Source organism: Pinus tabuliformis, chromosome 7, assembly GCF_031772625.1.
Source record: "Pinus tabuliformis cultivar Carrire ecotype Pingquan chromosome 7, CPIR1, whole genome shotgun sequence".
NCBI lineage: Eukaryota > Viridiplantae > Streptophyta > Pinopsida > Pinales > Pinaceae > Pinus > Pinus tabuliformis.
The window spans coordinates 472178736-472192710 of record NC_142293.1 but is presented as its reverse complement, the minus strand read 5'-3'; positions in this window follow the sequence as shown (position 1 = coordinate 472192710).

Genomic DNA, 13975 nt, shown 5'->3' with positions numbered 1-13975 from the left:
GTGAAGGAAATTTCTCAAGCACAAATTGTGAGAACTCCTTGAAGCTATCTTTCTTCAAAAATGAATTTCCCTTTTTATAAAAAATTGATATATCACTCTAGATTTACAACACCCTTATCGCTCCAAAAACTTTTAAAAAGTCAACCTTATTTAAAAATTAATCCCAATCTTCATCCTTATGACTCCCAAAATAAAAAATATTTTATCCACTCCTTATCTTGAAATATTACTAATATGAGGACACATGCAACTGAGAAGTTAGAGGTTGTAAGTGAAGATGACAGATCTCCCAGAAAGGAAACTGTAGGTTTGTCAACATAAACAGCGTTAAAGGTTAGAGACTTAGAGTCCTGTGATGGATTGAACAGGTTAAAAACCGCATAGCTATACTCCCCTACAAATGCAAGTGCAATTCGGCCCCAACACTACCATTACCCTCCACGTCGATAATCCAAACGACAAAGTGGCAATGGATTACGAATCGCTGGAATTCGAACTCCAGTTCAAGAGGCACACCAAATCCTTGCAACAACGAACAACCAAATACCAAATATTGTTGCTGCCAGATCTATTACTCTAATCTTCGAAAGAGAGTATGGTGTTCACAAGGCGTGGTTCAACGAACAACAAGCGTACGTCTCCATCTCCGAATCTGCCAGGGCCCAAGCGCTCCAAGTCTGAGGTGCTGCCAGAGGAGGAATCTGTTCGTGGAAACGACTGTGGGAATTCTAAGGAATTGGCATCATCCACTACCCGCAACCTGATCTGCACAATGATTCTAGTAATGATGCTATGATGAACGATATGGCTCTGAAACTTTGCTTTTGGCTCGGTTGTGCCTAATGTCACCGTTAAATGCCCTCGTTTTCGCTTCTGAATCGACGTTTTATGAATCTTTTGAGGAGTCGTTTGAAGGAGTTACGCTAGATCATCGTGGATCAATTTACATTGGCTCTGCTGGCTTCATGTTGGCTTTTGCTGGCTTCTCCATTAACTAGTGATACCACATGCAATTTAGAGATCTACCATACCATTGCGTAAGAAGCGTTGACATCATTGGCTCAATTTAGCTCCACAGTTGTTGGTGTTCCCGCAGGTCGCAGTCTTGGCTACCCAAAAAGTGATTCTTACAGTAGACATCGCTCTTGCTCTATGCAACATCCTCCAGCGTCAATTTGGACCCATAATTATTCTTACAGCCAAGCGCTTCACCATAGAGATCAACTCATTAATTAAACACAACCTAGTAATTTCTTTAGGCTCATGACCCTTAGCTTTGATACCACATGAAGAAGAATCACAAAGCCATATAACCATATGCACAACAAATTGACACACAAAAATTAAACTGGCGGAAAAGGAAGAGAGCCATCATGTGGTCTCTCATGCTCATATAATTCCCATTATTCAAAAAATTTAATAATACATTTAAATACATGAGTAAGTGGTCTTAAGATAGTGCGTCTATCTTAGACTCACTTGGTTGAGACAATTTCTCAACTTACACACTAATTTAGGAGAGCTAGTTGGAGACAATCTCTCTTCCAAACTAGACTCCTTAGTTTGAGGAATTCTCATGATTTTATTTAATTTAATAATTGGATTTATTATTAATTTTTAAGAGAGTGAGGCTAACAATTCAGCTGAAGAGGAGGTTGATATAGGTGTTGGAGACCAGGATAATTTTTCAGAGGGACAAAGAATAACTTCCAGAGGCAGTAACAGGCAAGACATATGATTCAAAGGAAGATCCAGGGAGTGTGTGTGAGGGACTATATAACATTTGCGAAGAGTCTTATGAAACATCTACGCATAGGCCTACGTAAGGGCCTTGGATAGCCAGGTTATGAGGCCAAGTTGAGGCAAAATTACTTGTGGAGAAGGGGAACATTCCCTCAATAATTTTCCAGTAATTTCTCAGGAGAGGATTTCCAGTTTATTGTACTCAAATTTTTTTGTTGAATAATAATAAAAAAAACCCTCATCTGTTGCACGAGTTTTCCCACATTGGGTTTTTCCGGGGACTTTTGTCCAAAATTAACGGTGTCAATTTATTGTGTGTGTGTGTGTGTGTGTGCTCTATTTCTCAGTTTCCAATTTATTTTCGACAACACTTTTATTGTGAAGGAATTGCCGCGTGATTTATTCGTTATTTTGTCATAACAAAATAAACTACATAATTAATCAATTAGAAGAATAAATTCCAGTTGTTGCATTTCAAGGAATTTTCATAGTTCCAAATATGGGATAAATTGTATGTTTTTTGTAATATACTCAACCATTTAAATACATGAACATTTTTTAACTAACCCACAGAACCATCTGACCAAATCCAATTTCAATCTATTTGTATATTTCTATCATTCAAATGGTCATAGAACATTTGAAAGCAATGTTGTGCATAATGTAGGTCATGGTTCCTATCATCACTTATGTAGAATTTTGTCTCCTTTACTATTATCCTCTTGTCATTGTTGCTTACCTATCCCATGCCTATATGTGATATGTACCATTATGCTAACTTGATCTAAATGATAATATTGGCTCTAGATCTCATTCTATGATTGAATTGTCTAGTTCTTAACAAAACACACAACTGACAATATAGTTCCAAAGGGAAAGGTGTCCCTACATTCTCTAAATTATTCATCTTATCATCACACTACATGCACATGTTGAACATATGCTTCTATTTTTATAAAAATTCCTTCATGAAATCACATATTTTTATCCAGTGACACTAAAAGAAGGTTATAAGAAAATATATATCTTGAATTTTAAGTGGAAATAATAAAAGAAATGTTATCTTCACATACGACTTCACCAATTTAATCTTTTCACTTTCTTTCCCACTATCTAATTCATATGTAACATGTTTGAAGCTTTGCATATCTATTATTATCCTCCCAAATACGTGCTCCTCACTTTCATGAATGCATTATCTCAATAATCAAAATCCGCTGCACCTATAGCATGTCCCATATAAACAATATTTTTCGTAATATTTTTTTCTATTAGACCTCGGTCACATGATCCTATGAATATATTATGTTAATGAAATTAGTGGTAGTATGGATGACCAATCATGCATATTTTTAGGATGCGAAACATGGCGAATGTGTACATATGTGTCATAAAAATAATCAAGTTTTACATGGTATCTACAACAACATGTGTTACAATTTATGTGCATTCTAACATATCAAGGCTTGCATTTCTTAAAATATATTTTGTCCAAGTTCGACTCCATTTTCTTATTCTTGAATCTCTCATAGAGTTTTACTTGTGTCATGTTATGGAAGTGCTTAATGTAGGGTTGATAGTCTAAAACTTTTTCTGAATTTTAACACATCTATTTGGTTGGAGGAAAGCCTATTATTTTCATGTCAAAAATTTTGTAGTAGTTCCTTAACATCATCAATTAAGCTACTATTTGAATAAGGCAACTTATCATAGAGGGATTCATTTTTGAACTAGAAAGAAAGGTAATGACAACTCTACACTCTAATGCCATGCATATCTGATCACGCCCCTGTGATTTCTTTCGATTGCCTTATGGAGATGAGCTCATGGGGATATTTGACTCCTCCCCCGTCGCCAATGCTAGAAATAGATGCCTTCAACAACCCAGTGGCCAATGGGCCAAAATACCAAAAGACTAAAGCCCTCACGATTTGTGAAAAAGTTGGACGAAATCCCCAAAGTGGAGATCAATGCCACTCAATCCTGATCTTGTGCCTTGCAACTAGGTGAGGTGGCCTGGTCGACCAATTCGCAGAGATTTGATCGTCCTCTCACTCAATGAATATGAGGGTTGAGAAAAATTGGAAACCATTGATCAAGGGCCTAGTGTCTTCTTCCTTATGCGAGAAATATTCTTTTAATTTTTTCTTTGAAAACAAGGCAAATTGGGACCTTATCTTTAGAAGGAAACTATCTAGCATCAATTCTTGATTTATGTAGACAGTTAGAAGGTACCTTCACCAAAATTCAATACTACCATGTCATTCAATAACATAATAAAGAGGAAAATCGATGGTAAAATTTTAATTCATAACAAAATTAGGGGGATATTAAGGTTAATGGTACATTATCCCACCAATTTATCCCCTAATTAATGTCTAGTACGTTGACACATATTTTGGTGTTACTTCGACATATGGTTATTACCAATGGATTTTTAGTACACCACATGACATTTAATCTCACAAAAAAGCTCAAATACTTGAACATTAATGGTAAGCAATGAGAATCTTGTGTCTACATACTGTCGACTCTTCTCTTGCATGTTTTTGTTTTTCCTCCCCATAGAAATTTGGCTTGTTGTGGGATGTTGGCATTTAAGTTTGATGGCTTCAGAGTGCTTATACACATATTAAGATATGTAAATGTTTTGATTTCCTTTCTTTTATTCTGCAATTTGCTTCTTTGTGGTCAATAGTTGTTAGGTGAGTTGCCTCCCTGGTAGAGAATTCAACTTTTGGATTCCATGGGGGACTTAGGTTGATTATGTGCTTATTTGGCAGTGTTGAATTGGGACACTGAGATGTTCCTCTAGTTCTACTTTAGTGCTAGGTAAGGCACTAGGGTGTGTAGGAGTTGTGGAACACAAAGGTTCTTATTCACACAACTCACAAATTATTAATAGTAGACACCTATTATTTAGGGAAACATATTGATTCTAGAGACCTTAAAAAAATTTAGAGATCTATACAAAGCCACAAAGAGCATATTCGTTGCAACTAATCATCTCTCTTTATTCTAGCAAAAAAATCCATGAAATTGAGAACCCAATTACAATACAAGTAGTAGTCGAAAGTAGTTTCCTTTGGAATCTAACATTAATTGTTCAAAAAGGTGATTAGTTAACAACTTCAAATCCATGGATCTCAACAATCTTGCTTAGAGAAGGGATTAAAAAAAAAATTGCACACTAGTTCAATGAAGAAAGGGAGTTTTTTAGCAAGGAGGTTGATACCAAAAAGTGTAGGTTTGGAGGACGTTGATAGTCATTATGCAAATTGTTGAATTAAATGTTTTTATAGGACTTTTATAAACTAGGCATTTATTATAAAATACATATAGTATTCAGAAGTATTGAGCAATTTTGCATTAGGACAAGGCCATTTTTTGTTTTGGGCATGTAATAGGATCTTGTTTAGGCTACATAACTTATATTTTAGACATATAGGACTGTTATCAGGGTGCAACTTATGTTGTACTCTTTTACTTACACAAATTTGTTGAGTCACTCTTAAAATAAGATTATTTAAATAGTTAGTTATGATAAAATTAATCTATTAATAATTAATAGCCAATATTTAACTCAAAACAATAAAATTAAATCCATTGTATAACACGTAAACATAACTAAGTGCATGTCAAGCGAGTGCAGGTCATGTGGTGGGAACAGTCTATTGTCTTCCTCCCCACCCGGGTTTGAATCTCATGTTATGAAATGTTTGTCTATGTAACTTGATCATGTACTCTGATTCCTCAGAATAACATTTAGATGTTGTTTGTGGACGTAGATTGTACTAGATTGGTACAATGAACCACCTTAAAGAAAACAACTAAGATTGTAGATTGTACTAGATTAGTACAATGAACCACCTTAAAGAAAACAACTAAGATTGTAGATTGTACTAGATTGGTACAATGAACCACCTTAAAAAAAACAACTAAGATTGTAGATTGTACTAGATTGGTACAATGAACCACCTTAAAAAAAACAACTAAGATTGAGCAACTTAAAGGGAATTTCACTAACACATCTATTTGTCAAGCGATACAAGAATAAATGAGACTCATATGTCTCTTTATAAGTAAACGCTATGCGTATATTTATAATGTAAATCCTAGTGTAATGTGTGGTGTGGCGTCCCCAAGGGAAATTCACTAACACAATTGTGTTCACAAGTAACTACTAGGATTACATAAAAAATAACATTTAGAGATCATTAAAATAAAATGTTAAGATTAGTCATTATATTTGTGATAAAGATTTAGAACCAACATATTTATTAAGCATTAAGAAATAGAAAAATCTTAACCTATTATTATTATAGTGATTTGAAATTTCAAACTTTTATATAATGATTAAAGACATAAAAAAACATTCAAAAAACTATTAAAATCAAAAAAACAAAATTAACCATTATATTTTATGATAAAATTTGAAGCCCTCATAAAATTTAGAATTAATCCTTTTATTAAATAATAAAAAGATATAATGAATTACAACTTTAAACCTTATATGTATGATAATTTAAAATATTAGAGATAATATATTTTTATAATTGATTATTGATAATATTTCATTTTCTTATAAATAATGATTTAGTACATTATAAATTACATGATCTTGAAAACACTTTATTAGTTTTAATTAGAAATATAAATTCGCATTTGTATTTACAATTTTAATAATAAAAAAATTAATGTGCTTTTTAAAAAAACACTTTTAATATCTCCCCATATATAATAATAGCCCTCCATGATTGGTTAGAAGGGACTTACACAACTTCAACTTCGAGAGAGCGTGAACGAGACTATGTACGATGCTATAACCATCCATTGAACAAATGTGAGGAGATGAAACTATATTTACGAGTTATTTATGGATGAATCCTAAACCTTGGTCAAAATTTTAGAATTTTGAATATATTATTAAAAAAAATTGAATTTTGAATACCGTATCATGATGCTTTTCTTGAAAGCATATTCACTGCAGAAAAGCTTGACACTAGAGAGCCACATAGGATTTGATAAAAGCTGACCGTTAAGAAAAGCTAGAAAAGATGGCATGGTTCCCTATATATATCTCATGCCCCAATTTCATTGAGTTTATCTCGTTTTTCTCTGATCTTCTCCTAGGCGTTGGTAGTCTGGCTTGTCATGATTGAATGCGTGGAGCGCTCCCATTTTCTTTTCTTCTTTGTGTGGGTGTGCCCGTTCGTTCCTTTTCTGTGTGTGGGTGTGCCTGTTCATTCCTTTTTCCTGTTTGTGGGATTGTGTGTAAAATCAACGTCGGTGAGCAAGAACTAGAGAGAGCGCAGAGCAAAGGGGAAAAGATGAGGGCAGGGAGGGAAAGATTCCTGGGCACAAGTATTTCTCGGCCCTTGGATGAGGTGAGGGAGATCTGGGTCCGTTTGTAATTTGATTTGATTTCTTAATATCAATTGCAATTGCCACATCTAATTCTCTCTTTTTTGTTTTAATAACCTTGCAGGGTTAATGGTGCTTATGCATGATGTGTGTGTGAAATCAATGTCTGTGAGTGAGAACCAGAGACAGCCAGAGCAGAGCGGAAAAAGTTTTTGAAGAAGAGCAGAGAGGAAAGAGCTTTTGAGGAAAAGATCCGGAGGCAGATTTGTTGTTGGGTCGTTCGATCGCTGAACTGAAGAGGCCAAGACAATCTACATTCCTCTTCTGGTTGGATGGATGAGGTAAGGGAGATTTGGGTCTATTTGGGTTAATATCAACAACAGTTGCGATACCTAATTATTTGCAGAGGTTAAGGGTATTTTCTTGTTTATTTATTTTTTGTTTGAAGTTTTCCTTTGACTATAAAGAAATAACTCTCAATAAGCTACTAAGAGCAGCTACTTCCCAGTATGTCCCTGTGCTTATTCAGATTCGATTTCTTTCGATTAACAACGATTGCAATCTGTAAATAATTCAGTGATGTCTGATGGTGCTTTATTTGTTTATTTCTTTCTGCTTTCAGATTATTTGCTAACATATAGAGACTGTGCAACGGGCAGAGTGAGCATCACTGTTATGGAGCAATATGCAGTGGAGCAATATTCCTAAGGTAACTTGCAATTCCTTCTGAATATCTTCTTGCTTGTATTGTTACAGTTCATAACATTTATCATATAAATTTGTTTGGTAGATTTATAAATTTAAAAATGAAAATACAGAAGCTATTCTAACTTTTTTGCTGCTAAGTAATTATGAAAAGAGGGCTGAGAATTAGGTTAGTGTGTGATTTTCCTCCAAAATCAGTTATACTGAAACATAATCGCAAGACTCGGAGCAAATAAACATTTCGGTGTGTTCCATTATATATCTTATATGATACATCATGCTTTTTCTTTCTGAAAAAAACATTTCGGTGTGTTCCATTTTGGGCGTTTTTACAATCTTCAAACTCTGATTCTAAACTCAGAAATTGCATTTTGAATATCCTCAAATAAAATTTATTTAGGTAAATTGGAACTGAGTTTACGAACATTATACGTAAGACGGGAGAGGGTTTGGGAAGGTTATGCTTTCACACTTATTCATATTCCTCCAGAAGTCATTTCCTCTATTAAATCATAGAATCTGAAAGAGAAAGCTAAAGCGTAAAGCCATATCATAGAACGTAGAAGACACAAACGTAGAAGATTTTCAAATCTATGAATTAATTAGAGCAGAGCGTTGGTATGACGTTTACAAATTTCTTTTTTTTCTACTGCGTTTTTCTACCTAACCTTCTCAATTTTATTTTCGAATCTTAGGCTTCCTCAGACATGGCTGCCACCTAACCTTCTCAATTTTATTTTCGAATCTTAGGCTTCCTCAGACATGGCTGCCCTGTCATTGTCTGCACATTTTTTATATGCAAATCTAGAACTGTATTATCCCTCCCTCCATTAGAGGAGCCACGGCGACCCAGAGTTGAACTTAAAACCTCTAATTCTCTGAAAACCCACGATCGATTCGTCGAAGCCAGTCCATTTTGTTTATTCGTTTTAGCTGACGTGTACGGTGGACATACCTGGTATGGGTGCGTACGATGTGTTAGTTTATCTAATTAATATTTGCCTTCCAATACTAATTATTCTGCAAGCCTGTTAGTCCTCCTAATCTGGCCGCATTACATTATCTCAGTTGCTGGGTTATGTTGTATACCCCATCAAGCGAAACGTATCCCTCGCTATTCCTCGATGAACTAGCGAGGGATATTGTCACGCCTCCAAGCCGGCGGTAGTCTTTCAACCGCTCTTAGCGAAGTGTGGCACCACCAAACATTTTCTTTTCACTAATACTTATGTTCGTGGACTACGCCTAACCACTTACTCCTACTTAGTTTGTGTTTCACAATTAAGTATTATTATGTTATCCTTTATACCAATGAGCACCCATACACATTCATTAACATCAACAATTATAAATGAAGAACACATTTGCACAGTATAAAGGGAGGGGCAACTCCCTGAACAATGAGTCTGCCCGATAATATATTATACAATCTTTTACAAGTTACAAGCTTTACAAGTATACATGGAAACCCCAAGTTTCATACTTTAGCCAATTTTACAATCTTCGGCAAACTTGGTTGCCCAGCTCATCGGCGCCTCCGCACGACTCACCAACCCTTCGTTCACCTCGTCGCATGATCGTGTTGTTTACCTAACTTGGGCGCGCCTCCAAGTCGCCACACACGGGCACCTCCACTCGAGACACACCTCCGTTCACAATCTCAACACTTCACCAAGTCACCATGCACACTTGCATGACGGGCGGGCACTCACCCGAGTCACCCAATAACCTGTGCCAAGTCGTCGCACAAACTGGGCGCCACACACCCGTGCACGCCTCACTCCAACCGGCGGGCGACCCTGCCCGCGCCCTTCACCCAAAACAAGACAACGCGTTCCTTTGTGTAGCCTCGCCCAAGGTTGGGCACATCACCATTATGCGACCTCCTTTTACTTGTTGCGGCTACTCTTCATTCTGCGCACTTCTTCTACACGTTTGAGCGATGAGCGAGTGATTGATTGATGCCAAATGAATCCACCAAGCGTATAGTTTATACACTTCACAAGCGGTCGTGTTATCCTCCTTGGCCGACCTGTTCAATTCCTCAACCAACGCATTTTGTCTATGCTTGTGGCTAGTCGGCCCGTCGACCAACGCCCTCAAGCATTACTTCAACCGTCGGCTTCACTTCATGGGCGCCCACGCTTAACCATCGTATAAACGTGGTCACTCATCCCATCTACGCACTTCAACCTTATGTTTCCTCGCGCGTGCTGGTCGTAACTCGTCGCTCGGTGGTAGTAAGAACCGCAGGTCCTTACATCCTCCTCCACCTGAAGTCATTGTCATCCTCGACAACATACCATCCTGGTAGCCATCCACCAAGATCAAGATTTCCATATCCGAACAGTCTTATCCATGATTTCAACTCCTCCACATACTGCAACATATGTAGAACCCCCATCTCCATCATGTGTCGTCCTCATCCTGTAGTCTTCCATCGGAACACACCTCTGCATGCTCTTCGTCAAGTGTAGAACCAACGCTGACACATCTCTGCCATGCATTGACCCGTCTCGACTAATGCCAACATACCTCTGCACACTGGTACCCCTCATGACTCGAACTAGTTGGGTAGCTAATCCAACCATACGCCCAAACCACAAGAATGCACATCCTTATGCCACCATAAGTCTTTTCCTGACTTCTACTACATCTCGGGCTCATCAAGAATCTGTCCAATTCCCATGCTCAGGTCCATGGAAATTCCATCCCATTTGCAACATGTCCAAGCCATGGCTTTGTTGCACAAGAGTGTACAACCTATCCACTGGCTCCTACAATCCCCATGTCACAACAACATCTGCACAACATCCTTTGCTTCAGCATTCCCCATAGAATGTCTATGAATGACACCTCTATACATGCTCTTGCATAATGTCCCTGCATAACTGTCATGTTCATATCTCTAACCTGATGTCCATGACTCTAGTTGTCCATGATGTCCAACCGATGTAGACTCAATCCCAACATCTGGTCATCTGCATCCAAGTCTGCAATTTATCATAAAGAAGCCTCCTCCCAAGGCCCTTTGCTTAAGTTGGTGTAGCTCCTCCCAAACAAGGCCCCTACACCAACCCTTCTCCAAGGTTGTCTAAGAGAAAGGAGGGCCAGGAAGTTTCCTCTCTGACTCTCATCCACCCATGTATCCGATTGATGTTGTGTCCTCAAGTATCTGTGCATAGCCTCAATCTCCTCACATGTACACCCAAGCTCACCTAGCTTGTCCTTTGTCAACTGAAAGTCATATATGCCCATAGCATACTTGCAAAAGTCCACTATACCAGCCGGATCTCTACCTTCATAATCCTCATCAATCACTGCCTCTGAAGTAGTATTCGGACTCCCTTCATTCGCAACTCCATTGTGAAGATCATCAGTAGAAGATGTCTCTGTCAAGTGCTTCAAGGTTCGTGAGATTGCCCTCTCACTTCATTCTTCCTCACTCTTGCAACGAAGTCAATCAGCTTCCCTTCCTTCGTTGTTTGAGTCATACTCCCAAGTCCTCTTTGCTCCACATCCTCATGCTTCACATTTGGATCTTTGGGATACAAAGTCATAGAATTCATCCTTGGTCTATACCCTAAGCAACTCCTTCTATTCATCGGAACCATCATGGTTCTTCCCTCAGCTGTGATCAAGAGAACGTCCCGGTCCACCATTGGTATGGCTTGTGCAAGTCTCATGAAATCTTGCCCCAGCACCATAGAATTATCATCCATGTCCACGATCCTTAGGTCCAACTTTCCAAACCACAATCCCACTCTCACCTGAGTGTTTTCCATCACACAAATAACAGCCTTCATGGTAGAGTTGACTGCTTTGAAAGCACTCCATTCCCTCTCCATTTCAGCTTTCTTCCCAAAAGACTTTGCTGCTTTCCTGCTTAAGAAGCTATGAGTAGCCCCCGTATCCACCAAAGCTGCAAATCTCTTGCCCTTCACGGTCACCTCCACAAAACTCAGCTTCAAGGCATCACCTCCTTCTGTTCGCTTTATCTTGTGTCTCACATCAGCAACCTTCTTCAAAAACTCGGCCTCAGAAGTGTCCATTGGCTTGTGCTCCAACTTGACATTCCTCCTAAGGTACTTCACTTCCTTGCTTGGCTCTTCTAAGTAATTCGATCCTGGTCTAGCTTGACTCCCTTCAATCTTGTCCTCCATCGCATTCTGCTCAAGTGCACCAACCAAGTGTCCATTGACTACTTCCATAGAACTAAGCTTCCGAACATCCTATGGATTGTCTCGGTAGTGAGTTCCCAGCCTGTCAATGTAGTCGAGCTCTTCCTGCTCAATTACAACGATCTTCTTACCAAGAAGCTTATTCTTTATCTCTTCCTCAATTTGTTTGATTTCAGCTTCCACCATGGCACTTTTCTTCCTTAACCGGGTTCTCTCATCCAAGAGCTCTTGAAGACCAAGACCACTTCGTCGGATCTCCTCGTCAAGTTCCTTGAGTTCAACATTTGTCGTACTTCCGCATTCGCTCTTGAGTTCTTCAAGTTCCCTCCTTAGTTCCGAACAGCTTTCCCGAATCCTCATGTTCTCAGCGTTCATCAAAACCTAGTTAGAACTCCATCGAGCCATCTGTTCCAACACTTCGTATCGAAAGAATTCACCTGCATTATGGCTAGATTCACCTGTCGTAGGTTTATCCACCATCTTTGCCTTTCAATCTTTTCCAAGTTCCCTGCAAGACATGAACCAGCTCTTGTTCCACTTGAATGTGAAATCAGCTTCCTTCACCTGCAATTACCTGTCACCAACTTCCAAGTGTATGCACCCCTGCTTCACCCAGCGTCCTGCGAGACTCCTCCAAGTCTTCAGACTAGCTCTGATACCAACTATCACGCCCCCAAGCCGGCGGTAGTCTTTCAACCGCTCTTAGGAGGTGCGGCACCACCGAACACTTTCTTTTCACCAATACTTATGTTCGTGGACTACGCCTAACCACTTACTCCTACTTAGTTTATGTTTCGCAACCAAGTATTATTATGTTATCCTTTATCCCAATGAACACCCATACACATTCATTAACATCAGCAATTATAAATGAATTATAAATGAAGAACACAATTGCACAGTATAAAGGGAGGGGCAACTCCCTGAACAATGAGTCTGCCCGATAATATATTATACAATCTTTTACGATTTACAAGCTTTACAAGTATACTTGGAAACCCCAAGTTTCATACTGAGCCAATTTTACAATCTTCGGCAAACTTGGTTGCCCAGCGCGTCGGCGCCTCCGCACGACTCACCAACCCTTTGTTCACCTCGTCGCACGATTGTGTTGTTTGCCTAACTTGGGCGCGCCTCCAAGTCGCCACACACGGGCGCCTCCACCCGAGACACACCTCCGTTCACAATCTCAACACTTCATCAAGTCACCGTGCACACTTGCACGACAGACGGGCGCTCATCCGAGTCACCCAAGAACTCGTGCCAAGTCGTTGCACAAACTGGGCGCCACACACCCGTGCACGCCTCACTTGAACCGGTGGGCGACCCTACCCACGCCCTTCACCCAAAACAAGACAGCGTGTTCCTTTGTGTAGCCTCGCCCAAGGTTGGGCGCATCATCGTTATGCGACCTCCTTTTACTTGCTGCGGCTACTCTTCATTCTGCACACTTCTTCTACACGTTTGAGCGATGAGCGAGTGATTGATTGATGCCAAATGAATCCACCAAGTGTAGAGTTTATACACTTCACAAACGGTCGTGTTATCCTCCTTGGCCAACCTGTTCAATTCCTCAACCAACGCGTTTTGTCTATGCTTGTGGCTGGTCGGCCCATCGACCAACGCCCTCAAGCATTACTTCAACTGTCGGCTTCACTTCACGGGCACCCACGCTTAACCATCGTATAAACGTGGTCGCTCATCCCATCTACGCACTTCAACCTTATGTTTCCTCACACGTGCTGGTCGTAACTGGTCGCTCGTTGGTAGTAAGAACCGCAGGTCCTTACAAATATGCTCCCACAGTCCATTGCTGGTGAACAACACGCTAGTGATATTTTGAAATTTGTCGCTGGCTCTGGTTAAACTTTAATGCACCCTTTCCTGCTGCTAATGGTGGATTAGGTGTACGGTGTTTTGGTGTATTTTTATCTGACATGTACATTAGGACCTAGTTTTTTTTTCACCATAACATTAGGACT